Raw genomic sequence first — 13,130 nt, forward strand, 5'->3', positions numbered from 1 at the left:
CACATGAAATATTAATTTTAATACACACAAACTGAAAAAGACATGGACAGTTACATGACACTTTCCTTTATTGAAGATCTGGTGATGATTGATGGGATGGGAGGAGGGGAGTGTGTTGATGGTCTTAGTGTTTAGAAGGGGAATCCCCTTCCATTAGGACTTGAGGTGGCAAGTCCTTTTCCGGGGTTACTTCCCTTCTTCTTTTAATGCCACTAGAACCAGCTTCAGAGTCACTGGACTTCTGTCGCACAATATGTCTGTCCATAGAGGCCTGTACCTCCCGTTCCTTTATGACTTTCCTAAAGTGGTTCACAACATTGTCAGTGTAATAGTCACCAGCACGGCTTGCAATAGCTGTGTTAGGGTGATTGTCATCCAAAAAGGTTTGCACTTTAAGCCACATTCCACACATTTCCTTAATCTTTGAAGTAGGCAACTTCTTCAATTTCTCTCTCCCCTCCTCCGAAGCAGTTTCCTCAGGTCTGGCCTTGTGCTGATGAAGATGATCTAGCAGCTCATCAGTGGTTAGTTCTTCATTGTCCTCCTCCACCAACTCTTCCACATCCTCCCCACTAACCTCCAACCCCAAGGACTTTCCCAATGCCACAATGGATTCCTTAACTGGCATAGGATTCCCAGGGTTAGCCTCAAACCCTTCAAAATCCCTTTGGTCTACACATTCTGGCCAGTTTCTTCCAAGCAGAGTTCAAGATCCTCTTAGTCACTCCCTCCCAAGCCTTACCTATAAGGTTTACACAATTAAGGATATTAAAGTGCTCTCTCCAAAACTCTCTTAGAGTCAATTGAGTTTCTGAGGTCACTACAATGCATCTTTCAAACAGAGCTTTTGTGTACAGTTTTTTTAAGTTTGCAATAACCTGCTGGTCCATGGGCTGCAGGAGAGGAGTGGTATTAGGAGGCAAAACTTCACCTTAATGAAGCTCATGTCCCCATAAAGTCGCTCTGCCACGTCTGTAGGATGACCAGGGGCATTGTCTAACACCAGGAGGCACTTAAGGTCTAATTTCTTTTCAGTTAGGTAATTTTTCACATTGGGGGCAAATGCTTGGTGTAACCAGTCATAGAAAAAGTCCCTAGTGACCCATGCCTTACTGTTTGCCCTCCACAGCACACACAAATTAGCCTTAAGGGTATTCTTTTGCCTGAACGCTCTGGGAGTTTCTGAGTGATACACTAATAAAGGCTTCACTTTGCAATCACCACTAGCATTGGAACACATCAACAGAGTAAGCCTGTCTTTCATAGGCTTATGTCCTGGGAGTGCCTTTTCCTCCTGAGTAATGTAAGTCCTGCTTGGCATTTTCTTCCAAAACAGGCCTGTTTCATCACAATTAAACACTTGTTCAGGTTTCAGTCCTTCACTGTCTATGTACTCTTGAATTCCTGCACATATTTTTCAGCTGCTTTGTGGTCCGAACTGGCAGCCTCACCATGCCTTATCACACTATGTATGCCACTATGCTTCTTAAATCTCTCAAACCAACCTTTGCTGGCCTTAAATTTACTCACATCATCACTAGTTGCAGGCATTTTTTTAATTAAATCCTCATGCAACTTCCTAGCCTTTTCACTTATGATCACTTGAGAGATGCTATCTTCTGCTATCTGTTTTTCATTTATCCACACCAATAAGAGTCTCTCAACATCTTCCATCACTTGCGATCTCTGTTTCGAAAACACAATTGAACTTTTGGCAAGAACAGCTTCCTTGATTGCCGTTTTCTTGGACACAATAGTAGCGATGGTTGATTGGGGTTTACTATACAACCTGGCCAGCTCGGAGACACGTACATGTACTCCACTTTCATACTTAGCAATGATCTCTTTCTTCATCTCTATAGTAATTCTCACCCTTATTCCTGTAGGGTTGGCACTAGAAGCTTTCTAGGGGCCCATGGTCACTTATTTTGCAGATAAAATCACCAAAAACACTGTAATAATACGAAATGTTCCGATTGTATGCTTGGATGTTACCGTGGAGGCTGGCTGGTAAACAATGCCACCGGTGGAACATGTGAGGCTGGCTCAGGCCGCACATTAGACGCGTCTCGGACGAATAGCATTGAGCAGGTTTTTTAGCGGTATGCGAGGCAAAATCTTAGCGATAAAATGTATCGGTATGCGGATTTAACGTTATGTGATGCCAACGGTATGCGGGGGTCCACTGTACTGCTGTACTTCCAACTTTATTAAATCTTCATTAGTTAGTTCTCCCTTGACATATTCCACTAATTCTTGACCGACTTAACTGACTTGACTAACTTATTGACTTGACTTACCGACTTGACTTATGTAATGACTGAATTAATGGACTTACTATACCTACCTGCAGTATACCTGGAGAGGGTTTAGGGGGTCAACACCCCCACGGCTCGGTCTGAGACAAACCCTCATGGTGGTAGAGGGTCTGATCAACCAGGCTGTTACTGCTGGCTGCACGCACACTGACGTACGAACCACAGCCCGGTTGATCAGGTACTGACTTTAGGTGACTGTCCAGTGCCTTCTTGAAGACAGCCAGGGGTCTATTGGTAATCCCCTTTATGTATGCTGGGTGGCAGTTGAACAGTCTTGGGCCTCTGACACTTATTGTGTTGTCTCTCAGTATACTCGTGGTGCCCCTGCTTATCATTGGGGGAATGTTGCATCTCCTGCCGGGTCTTTTGCTTTTATAGGGAGTGATTTTCATGTGTAAATCTGGTACTAATCCCTCTAGGATTTTCCAAGTGTACATTATCATGTGTCTCTCTCGCCTGCATTCCAGGGAACACGAATCAAGGGACTTAACCGTTCCCAGTAATTTAGGTGCCTTATCGTACTTATGTGTGCCATGAAAGTTCTTTGTACACTCTCCAGGTCAGCAATTTCACTTGTCTTGAAGGGGCAGTTAGTGTACAGCAGTATTCCAGCCTAGAGAGAACAAGCGATTTGAAGAGAATCATCATGGGCTTCACGTCCCTAGTTTTGAAGGTTCTCATTATCCTTCCTATCATTTTTCTAGCAGATGCGGTAGATTCATTCTTGGGGTCTTTGGAGGCGAGATCCTCTGACATTATCACTCCCAGGTCCTTCACATTAATTTTTCACTGCTGTATGGTTAGAATTTGTTGTATTCTGTGATACAGTTTTAATTTCCTCAAATTTTCCATATCTGTTTAGTTGAAATTTCTCTTCATTGAACTTCATATTGTTTTGAGTGGCCCATTTGAAGATTTGGTTGATGCCCACTTGAAGTCTTGCAGTGTCTTTGATGGAGACTGTCATGGCAATTCGGGTGTCATCCACTAAGGAAAACATGGAGCTATGGTGTACATCTCTGTCTATGTCAGATATGACGATGAAGAATAGGATGGGAGCGAGTACTGTGTCTTGTGGAACAGAGCTTTTCACCATAATTGCCTTGGAATTTGTTTACTAATACAGTGGACCCCCGCATAACGATCACCTCCGAATGCGACCAATTATGTAAGTATATTTATGTAAGTGCGTTTGTACGTGTATGTTTGGGGTTCTGAAATGGACTAATCTACTTCACAATATTTTCCTTATGGGAACAAATTCGGTCAGTACTGGCACCTGAACATACTTCTGGAGTGAAAAAATATCGTTAACCGGGGGTCCACTGTACTCTTTGTATTCTACTTGTTAAGAAGTTATAGATCCATCTACCTACTTTTCCTGTTTTTCCTTTATCACACACTTGTTGAAGGCTTTTGCAAAGTCTCTGTATACTACATCTGCATTTTGTTAATCCTCTATAGCATCCAGGACCTTGTCATAGTGGTCCAGTAGCTTGGACAGGCAGGAGCGACCTGCTCTAAACCTGTGTTGCCCTGTATTGTGTAATTGATGGGTCCATACACAAATAACCCACACATAGAAGAGAGGAGCTTACGACGACATTTCGGTCCGACTTGTAAATGGTCCAAGTCGGACCAAAACGTCATCGTAAGCTCCTCTCTTCTATGTGCGGGTTATTTGTGTATCATTCCAGTCACGGTATTGTGCCTTTTTTTTTTTTGTTAATTGATGGGTCTCTAGGTGGTTGGTGATCTTGCTTCTTAGAACCCTTTCAAAGATTTTTATGATATGGGATGTTAGTGCTATTGGTCTGCAGTTCTTTGCATTTGTTTTACTGCCACTTTTGTAGTGTGGGGCTATGTTTGTTGTTTCCAGTGAGTGTGGGATGACCCCTGTGTTCATGCTCCCTCTCCATTGAATGCTGAAGGCACGTGACAGGGGCTTCTTGCAGTTCATGGCCTGGGGAGAGTGCATGGGCATTTTATTTATTGCCTTTTCAAAGTTTTGTGGTGTTAGAATAATATCAGAAATTTTTGAGACGACCAGATTTTGGGTCTCGTTCATAAAGAATTCATTTAAATTGTTGACCCTTAGTCTAGGTAGTGGCTTACTGAACACTGAGTCACATTGGGACTTTAGAATCTCACTCATTTCTTTGCTGTTATCTGTGTATGCCCAATCTCTTCTTAGCTGTTACACACAAACATGTCTGTCTGTCACTGTTCATCTTCCTGTCTGTCTGTCTAGTTCTGTCTCTTCTTATCTCTGTCTTTTCTTAACTGCCTTCCTGTCTCTTTGTCTGCTTGTCTCTCTCTGTCTCAGAGAGAGAACTGCTCATGAACCAACATGTTGCCTCCAGCAGCAACAGCCTGGTTGACTAGGCAAGCACCAGACGAGCTTGGCCCATGGCCGGGCTCAGAGAGTAGATAAACTCTCAAAATTCTTCAAAGGTATATCAAAGGTATTACACAATGATGCAGTCGTCACGTCTGATTCCTGAACAAGTGAAAATGCTTATTACTCCAAATTTGGCATGATTGGCCTGAGATGCCTGGTCAGTATAGAATGGGTCTTAACATACAGCATGTGCAGTATTAAAAAAGTCTGGAACCACTCAGTACCTTGTGGGAGCACCAGTTCAATTGAGCGCTAGCTAGAGCAGACAGCATGGCAAACACCAGAGATTCATTGATGTCATAAAAACACTCCCTTTTTAAGAGGAATGTGATGCTGGCTCTGAGTTTAGTGGCTTTGAGATGGATGTGGCCACAAGTGGTTGAGGAAATATAAAAAACTCGATAATAACCCATGTACAACATCTGCGCAACATCCTGTCATTTTTTACACCACTAGTAGTGTCATCCTGCCAGAATGTCCTGTAACCTATGCCCTAAGTAAAGAGAAACAATTCGGGAGCATGTGTAATATGTGTTTGGTAGGCCGGCTGGCTGGCTGGCTGGCTGTTGGGTGGGTGGGTGGGTGGGTGGGTGGCTGGCTGGCTGGCTGGCTGGCTGGCTGGCTGGCTGATTTACTTCGGCTGTCTCTCTCCATCTTTCTGTATCTATCCCTGTCTCTGTCAGTCCCTGTCTTTGTCTATCTCCATCTCTGTCAATCCCTGTCTCTGTCTATCCCTGTCCCTATCCCTGCCTCTGTCTATCCCTGTTTCTGTCTATCCCTGTCTCTGTCTATCCCTGTCTCTGTCTATCCCTGTCTCTGTCTATCTCTGTCTCACAGATACACATAGATACAGTTATTATTCATTGTGTAAATTACCTAGGGTAACCCCCAAAAATCCAGACAAAGTGCTATACGTGCTTGTAGATCTAAGGCATAATAAACATGACTGGCAAGTACACTGGAACCACAGTTTTCATATTCCCTAGTTTGTATGTACAACTATAGTTATTCTCTATAAAATACATTTCTTGTTAATTTAATATTTATGGGTGTCTGGAACGGATTAATTGGTTCCATTCCAGACACCCAAAAATATTAACAAAAAATTCATTTTATAGAGAATAACTATAGTTTTACATACAAACTAGGGCATACGAAGACCAGGGTTCCACTGTAATATGCATTTTCACATGTTCAGGAATCAGACGTGATGACTCTGCATCGTTGTGTAATACCTGTTGGTTCTTGAGCCGCTCTCTGAGACAGAGAGACAAGCAGACAGAGAGTCAGGAAGACAGAGCTAGACAGGCAAACAGACAGGAATGTAAACAGACACAAACAGACAGTTACAGACAATCAGACATACAGACATGTTTATGTGTAACAGTGAAAACAAATAAAGCCAAGGCAGTGCATGATTATCAAATGTCACTCCACTGCTGCACTGTCAGTGGTGGATTGACACTCGTCTTACTCCCACATGTCCAAAACATTGCTGGGACCTATAAATACTATGTATATATTTCTAGACAATAGTGTATGACTGAGGCAGGTGAAAATGTTCACGTGTCACTGTTTTTGCGACTATTTGAGTACTATTTCAGTACCTAATATTAGTGTCAGAACAAAGATTGGCTATGAAATCACAAGAACTACTGCAAATTGTAATTGATTGAATATAAAAATAATATACTGTAAATTAAAAAAAAATTAGAAAAAAGGTATGGCGGCAACACTTCTGCAAGCGGCAGCGCTTCATGTTGCCATCAGACGAGTGACAGGCACCAGCTTTGCAGCCTTATATCTCCATAAGTTTTTTTTTTTTTTCCAACAAGTTGGCCGTCTCCCACCAAGGCAGGGTGACCCAAAAAGAAAGAAAATCCCCAAAAAGAAAATACTTTCATCATCATTCAACACTTTCACCTCACTCACACATAATCACTGTTTTTGCAGAGGTGCCCAGAATACAACAGTTTATAAGTATATCCGTATAAAAATACACAATATATCCCTCCAAACTGCCAATATCTCAAACCCCTCCTTTAGAGTGCAGGCATTGTACTTCCCATTTCCAGGACTCAAGTCCAGTTATATAAAATAACCCGTTTCCCTGAGTCCCTTCATTAAATACAGTGGACCCCCGGTATTTGATGGCATCGGTATTCGATAAATCCAGTATTCGATGCATTATATCGCAAAAATTTTGCCTTGGTATCCGATTGAAAATCCGGTATTCGATACGATTCGTACGAGACATGTCTGCGTGTGGCCTGAACTGCCCCTTGTGTGCCAGTGTTTACAAGCCAGCCAGTGTGCGCGCATCTAAGGATATATTCAGTACATTCCATATTATCGCTGTTTTTGGTGCTTGTTTCTGCAAAATAAGTCACCATGGGCCCCAAGAAAGCTTCTAGTGCCAACCCTTTGAGAAAAAAGGCACTAATGAGTATTGAAATGAACAAAGAGCTAATTGCAAAGTACGAAAGTGGAGTGCGTGTTAATGGGTTTGTTTGGTAGGTTGTAAGCGGGTGGTTAATGATAAACTTCTTCGGAGGCTTCTTACTTTATTGAAAGGTCGTGGTGGGTACACAGGTTTGTGTGTTTGTGCCCATGGCCCGGGAAGGGCCATCCCACGAGAGAGAGCTAGGAGCAGGCCTTCTGTCTTGCTGCTAGGCCGCTCTGTGAATGACAGCGAGGCAAGTCTGGGCATACTGAAGTGGCAAGGCCTATAGGTGGCAGCACCAGCATGGCGCGAAATATGAACTAAGCTGGCAGACAGCATGGGCTGTCTGTGCAGACAGTACAGGCTGTCTACATACGCTCGGCCACCTACCGCGCGTCATCCCGACGCGACGATACTGGTGGTAAAAGGAACTCGGTCTCTCTCTCGTAAGAACAGGGCACAGAACACAAAATAAAAACATCTATATACATATGGACATGGAAAAAAAACTTCCTACAGGGAGGGAAGAAAAAAACATGTTGGGTGTGCTAAACATCGTGGTCAAAGGCAGTGAGCGTCGAAGGGCATCACTGCATGCCTTCCTGCGTCTGGACAGATACTGCAGCACAGGAGACATCGTTGTGGCTGAGCTGTGACGTAACAGGTTACGGTCTCCTCTGGAATTGTGAAGCAGTCATCGTAGGAGTCGCTGCAGGTTTCACTCAACCTGGGGCACAACATGCTGGTGCCCTCGAGTGAGACGTCGACAAAACTCGGCAACTGGGCAGGACTTCTGGCAAGCGACTCAGGACACTTCTCGACTGGTACTGTCGCTGGGCTGTCACTGCCGGCGAGCGTGGAGCGAGTTGTGGAGCGAGTCGTGGCAGAGACGACTGGGCAAAACATCTGGGAGTCGTAACATCATACACCAGACTGCAGTGAGCGAGCTAGCAGTCAAAGTGACATCTTCTTTGTGCAGGCTGCTCACTGAAGCTTGTGACACGAGTCTGACACACCGCGTCATTCTCTTGACAGTTGGAGCTATAGCAGAGGTTAGTCTAAGCGTCCCCAGACTTGTTTCTCTACATATAACTGCACTCTGAAGGTCTGGAGGTGAAGTGAAACAAATCTCGATGGGAATCGTAGCATGTACGATTCTGCAGAACATCACGAGCGACGAGCATAAAAGCTTTCTGTACAAGAGGGCTCGGTCACTCGGGGCTGTCTGATAGCTGTCAAACACACTGGTCACACGGGTGACTTAACACAGTGGTGCTACTCAGGTCTGGCTCAGACCTCACTGGACACACGGAAACTTTAAACACACCCGCGGTACAACATGGCTTAAACTAGCAAATGATGCTTTTCTGTGCATAAAACTGACTCTAAGACATACTAAAATGTGAGAACACTGACTGAGAGGAATTAATTAACACACGACATATATTTTCTCTCAATCTTCTCTGCAATACTGAAATAATTACTGAACACTCGATGGTGACATCATGTGATGTCAGGCGTGATGACGTAAGCAGCACTGTGACGTCAGCAGACATCTCGAGGTGACATCAGGCAGACATCGTGAGGTGACGTCAGCAGACATCGTGACGTCATGAAGTCGGCCAGCATCGTGGGTGACGTCGATGTGATGCGGGCAGCAGACCACAGCATGTGGACTGGGACATCTGGCTCGGTAACTCACGTGGTTTGTAGGTCCACGTGACATCGCCCACACCCACGTGGCATCGGGATCCACGTGGCGTCGTGATCTACATGGCATGCTGATCCACGTAGCTTCGAGTGGCCTCGGGCACTCGGATTCACAGCACTGGCGACAAATTCACACGAAAAACAGCAGAAAACACAGCAGAGGGAGTGAGTAGTGGTGAGTGTATGGTAGACGGGTGAGCGTGAGTAGGGCGAGCATGGGCAAGGTGAGAAACGGCCACTTCCTCTCCTCTCCTCCCCCACCCACAAACATGTAGAGAACTCACACTGGACGCAGAAATCACCACAAAACTCACCTCTGGCTTGCTGAAACAGCTGTGCTGAGCTGAACAACAACACCAGCAACATACAAGTGACGCTGAACACGTGACTTGGGAAACAGCGTGGGACGCTGTAGCGTGGAGTCACTTACAATTCTCGGAGAATTTCGGCAAATTTCGGCTGGATCCTGCTTGTACCTGTGTCTGGATGCTCAAAAGTGCAGACATGACATCAGGATAACTCGTTGAGAGACGGATGCTTGTTGTATGGGATGATGAAGTGAAGATCTTCATTCCTTCCTTCCTCTCTCTGGGCAAACATACTGCTGCGACCACCGCTTTCCACCATTTATAACGGGTTTATTTGGTAATGCTGCAAGCGGGTGGTTAATGATACGTCTTTGGAGGCTTCTTACTTTATTGAAAGGTCGTGGTGGGTACACAGGCTTGTGTGTTTGTGCCCATGGCCCGGGCAGGGCCATCCCACGAGAGAGAGCTGGGAGGCCTTGTGTGTTGCTGCTAGGCCGCTGTGAGAGTGAGAGCGAGGCAAGTCTGGGCATACTGAAGTGGCAAGGCCTATAGGTGGCAGCACCAGCATGGCGCGAAATATGAACTAAGCTGGCAGACAGCATGGGCTGTCTGTGCAGACAGTACAGGCTGTCTACACTTGCTACCTCAAGTCCTAATGGAAGGGGATTCCCCTTCTAAACACTATCACCTCTCCCCTCCTCCCATCCCATCAATCATTAAAGGTAAGTGTCAATTGTTTTATTGTTATTGTAATTATTCTATTGCATTAAACTTAATATTTCATGTAGTAAATTTTTTTTTTTCATACTTTTGGGTGTCTTGCACGGATTAATTTGATTTCCATTATTTCTTATGAGGAAAATTGATTCGGTTTTCGATATTTTCGGTATTCAGTGAGCTCTCAGGAACAGATTAATATCGAATACCGGGGATCCACTGTATTACCCTGCTCACACTCCAACAGCTCGCCAGATCCCAAGTACCATTTGTCTCCATTCACTCCTATCTAACACGCTCACGCACGCTTGCTGGAAGTCCAAACCCCTCACCCACAACACCACCTTTACCCCTCCCTCCAACCTTTTCGAGGACGACCCCTACCCCGCCTTCCTCACCATACAGATTTATACGCTCTCCATGTCATTCTACTTTGATCCATTCTCTCTAAATGACCAAACCACCTCAACAACCCCTCTTCAGCCCTCTGACTAATGCTTTTATTAACTCTACACCTTCTCCTAATTTCCACACTCTGAATTTTCTGCATAATATTTACACCACACATTGCCCTTAGACAGGACATCTCCACTGCCTCCAACCACCTCCCCGCTGCAGCATTTACAACCCAAGCTTCACACCCATATAAGAGTGTTGGTACTGCTATACTTTAATACATTCCTTTCTTTGCCTCCATAGATAACATTTTTTGCCTCCACGTATACCTCAACGCACCACTCACCTTTTTTTTCTTCACCAATTCTATGATTAACCTCATTTTTCATAAATCCATCCACTGACACATCAACTCCCAAATATCTGAAAACATTCACTTCTTCCATACTCCACCTCCCCAATTTGATATCTAATTTTTCTTTATCTAAATCATTTGATACTCTCATCACCTTATTCTTTTCTATGTTCACTTTCAACTTTCTACCTTTACACACACTCCCAAATTCGTCCACTAACCTTTGCAATTTTTCTTTAGAATCTCCCATAAGCACAGTATCATCAACAAAAAGTAACTGTGTCACTTCCTATTTTGTATTTAATTCTTTTTTCGACATTATATAAAAAATGTCCTTGTTATTTAAATTTTTTTTTTTCAAAGTATTCGGAGCACTGGGCCAGAGAATGTAGATCTACATTTGGACAGTTAAGGGGTTAAAACATGTATGGTGACATTGCTGCATGTAGCATGCCTGCTCACATGCATTAAATTTTTAGATTTCTTTTCCATTTTTTTTTCCTATTCTTGTATTATTTTTTCTATTATAACAATTGACGATTAGGCATCATAAGAGAGTGGGCGGAGCTAATACACAGTGTGGGAACCAGTCAGGAACTGTCTGGGAACATTTCCTAATGTCAAAGCAATTCCTGAGTCTCGGAAGGCATGAGAAAATATTATATTATTATGCTAATATCAACTTTACAGCTTATTTATCTATCACAGTTGTTTTATTATTTTTTTTTATTATCACACTGGCCGATTCCCACCAAGGCAGGGTGGCCCGAAAACAAAAAACTTTCACCATCATTCACTCCATCACTGTCTTGCCAGAAGGGTGCTTTACACTACAGTTTTTAATCTGCAACATTAACACCCCTCCTTCAGAGTGCAGGCACTGTACTTCCCATCTCCAGGACTCAAGTCCGGCCTGCCGGTTTCCCTGAACCCCTTCATAAATGTTACTTTGCTCACACTCCAACAGGACGTCAAGTATTAAAAACCATTTGTCTCCATTCACTCCTATCAAACACGCTCACGCATGCCTGCTGGAAGTCCAAGCCCCTCGCACACAAAACCTCCTTTACCCCCTCTCTCCAACCTTTCCTAGGCCGACCCCTACCCCGCCTTCCTTCCACTACAGACTGATACACTCTTGAAGTCATTCTGTTTCGCTCCATTCTCTCTACATGTCCGAACCACCTCAACAACCCTTCCTCAGCCCTCTGGACAACAGTTTTGGTAATCCCGCACCTCCTCCTAACTTCCAAACTACGAATTCTCTGCATTATATTCACACCACACATTGCCCTCAGACATGACATCTCCACTGCCTCCAGCCTTCTCCTCGCTGCAACATTCATCACCCATGCTTCACACCCATATAAGAGTGTTGGTAAAACTATACTCTCATACATTCCCCTCTTTGCCTCCAAGGACAAAGTTCTTTGTCTCCACAGACTCCTAAGTTGTTTTAATATGACATAAACAATATAAATAACGTAGAAACACAATATATACTCTAGAATGAATAAAATAGGCCTTAATATGACGAATTGTCGTGGTCAGCCCCACCACATAAAATAATTACTGCTCAGACCATACCCTTCCTATCTGGTGTTCTTTGGCTATGAGATAAGAGAAAACAGAGTGTTTGTAAGGCTAACTGCACTACATCACTAGTTTCATCAAAAGAAGACTGGAAAAAAAAGTGAATTTCTTGAAAAAAAAATTTGTCCGTAAGTCATGAGGGCAGTCTGTGGTTTCGGTGAAAATCTCGGAAGTAAGTTATTGACTTAATTCATGAAGCCTATCATTTATTATTGAATTAAATAAAATAATTTTCACAGGAATCACAAAACAATGATTGTTCTACAATTTGTCTATTGTCTTTTGGAAATACGTATTCCAAATATTTTGGGATTTGTGTGGGAGTGAACGGCAATGTATTTTGCAACATGTCAAAAACTTCACAACTTTATTTTTTTTTGGTAGAATAAAGATAAGATATTTACAGAAAAGCTAACAGAAAAGATCGCATTAGCATTGTTTTATGAGTAGCAAGTCTCAAAACCACCTTTCGTAGTGCCATTTAGGCCGGGGTTCTTGCCAATTGCCATTTTCAGTAAATATTTTTTCTTCAGTTGTTTTTTGGGCTATCTTATTGATACTTAAACACAATAAAGAAAGTGAACACTTCCTCAAGTACACCAAAAATATAAGAAGTCAGACAAGAAAAAAAAATTGTACGAAAATGCCCCTTGAGTCCTGGAGATGGGAAATACAGTGCCTGCACTGTGAAGGACGGGTGTTAATGTGGCAGTTTTATAACTGTAGTGTAAGTGCACCTCTGGCTAGACAGTGATGGAGTGAATGACGAATTTAGTTTTTCTTTTTCAGGCCGCCCTGCCTTGGTGGGAAACTGCTGATGTGTTAATAAAATAAATAACAAACAGTATAACATGTGAAATTTTTAATTACAGCAAATAATACCTTGCTC

General features: G+C 43.4%; 1 protein-coding gene across 1 annotated transcript in view; it reads left to right on the forward strand.

The window, feature by feature from the left end:
• Positions 1–13,130, forward strand: part of Vps13B (vacuolar protein sorting 13B) — a 394,231-nt gene that overhangs the window by 250,720 nt on the left and 130,381 nt on the right. The window lies entirely within an intron of this gene.

This window comes from Cherax quadricarinatus, chromosome 4, assembly GCF_038502225.1.
Source record: "Cherax quadricarinatus isolate ZL_2023a chromosome 4, ASM3850222v1, whole genome shotgun sequence".
Lineage (NCBI taxonomy): Eukaryota > Metazoa > Arthropoda > Malacostraca > Decapoda > Parastacidae > Cherax > Cherax quadricarinatus.